Consider the following 1,940-nt stretch of genomic DNA (forward strand, 5'->3'; position numbering starts at 1 on the left):
TAAGTTGCATGAGGGCAGGAATACTGTTTGTTGATTAATTTTGTATTTTGACCAGTCCCAATGATTAAGCCTTTAATAAATAATTATCATAATTCTTTTGGTATAAAGACTTAAAACATTTTTATTTGCTCAGTACATATTTATGATGTTCAAAATTAGTGGTTCTGGATTCAACCAGCTATTAACTGTCACCTTAACCAAAATTACTTAACTACTCTAAGGTGTAGCTTCTGTGTATATAAAATGTCGACAAAAACAGATTGGATTGTTGCAAGGATTATACGATGGCTATTTAGTCATATATTGGCCATATAACCAGCAATTAATAAATGTATATTCCCGCTAATCCAACAAATATTTATTGAGCGTTGCAGCCAGACTTTTATCTATCTTCCCACATCCTTTTCAGCTGTTTCCACAGTAAAAATTAGTTAAGCGTATTTCCCAACTTCCCATTTTTATAAGTGAGGCCATGGGACTCACAAACGGCCAAAGGCATATAAGCAAAATGTCACACGATGGTTACTGAAAACCTTCCTTAAAGGAGAGCACCCACACATCCTCTTCTCCCCTCTTCATCCCTACCTCCATCCTGCCAGGAACTCAGAGGCTGCCATCCTGGACATGAGATCAGGTCGCACACAGTACATACCTGGGGCCCTGATATATATCAGCCCCTTCTGCCTAGTCACACATTTACACAAGGGACAAGCCAACTTCTTTCTATTTAAGTCACTGTTAGTTTGGGTTTTCTATCACTCAGAGCCGAACTGAATTGTACCTAAAATACCATATTCAGCACTAGATCCAAGGCAAAATATGACAGAGCCATAGTAACAATTCTTGTGTAAAATTAAGTACAAAGGACACCATTTAAAAATGAGACTTTAGGGGCAGTTGTGTTTCCGTTTGACACAGGAGGTGTGTGAGGGGCCTTTCAGGTGGATAGCAAAAGAAGAAATTACCCTTTTCTTCAGCCTTGCCAGAATCCTCACAATGCCTGAGCACGACAGGTACTCTACCTCCTGGGCTATCTCTTGTGCTCTCCTCTGGGTCTGAAATGGCCATTCAATGCTAGCATGTGATCTCAGACATGTCATTTGAATTTTCTAGGCCTTGGTGTTGTGTCTCTAGTCAGTATTAATTGATATTTTCTTTTTATAGCCCTGGCAAGGCATTTGTCCCTTCATTTATCATTTATAACATTCCACTTTGTTTTGCAATTTGTTCTTTGTGTGTCTTTTCCTTTCATTAATAGATTACATGTGGCGAGTGCAGGGGTCTTCTCTGTCTTTATATTTTCCAATGCATCTATCATAGTGTTTGTATATTTTAGACGTGCAAAAAATATTAAATGAATTTACTACATTCAGTGATTAATGGCATAAATGCACATGTGATAATAGTCAGAGATATAGCTGGAAAAATAAGTTGTTATGACTTGGGAATTTGTGAGTGCCAGAGTGAAAAATGTATGTGTTTTAATTTGGGGAAGGGGGAAACCACTGAAGGTTTGAAAACAGAAAAGTGATCTAAGAATGGAGAAAATCTACAGTTCAATTTACCAAAAATAAAAAAAGAAAAGAAAAAAAGAAAGAAATCAAGTGTAATTTAGTTTGTGTAATTTTGAATGTCCTAATAACATAATTATAGTATTTTGTTAGTAGAAATTTTACATCATTTTTTTAAAATCATTTGAATCTTAGCATTTTGCATTCATAATTTTTAAATGTAAACATGTAAAATATAAGTTGTTCTATTCACTTTTTATAAAATTAACTGTAAAACAGAAGTTATAAGTGTAATTTTTCTGTATTAAATCTAGTCAGTGATGAGAATGAGGTTGCTTTGGATCATTAAAAATAATGTTTTTTAAATTTAGATCACGCTAAAGAAATTACAAAAATAAAAGAATGGTATTCTTTCATTTGACAATAATT

The 1,940-nt window shown here is 34.4% G+C and overlaps 1 protein-coding gene across 1 annotated transcript in view; it reads left to right on the top strand.

The window, feature by feature from the left end:
- Nucleotides 1-1,940, top strand: part of EDIL3 (EGF-like repeats and discoidin I-like domains 3) — a 508,872-nt gene that overhangs the window by 368,961 nt on the left and 137,971 nt on the right. The gene's annotated exons all lie outside the window — the stretch shown is intronic.

Source organism: Propithecus coquereli, unplaced genomic scaffold (genome assembly GCF_000956105.1).
Source record: "Propithecus coquereli isolate 6110/MARCELLA unplaced genomic scaffold, Pcoq_1.0 Scaffold13, whole genome shotgun sequence".
NCBI lineage: Eukaryota > Metazoa > Chordata > Mammalia > Primates > Indriidae > Propithecus > Propithecus coquereli.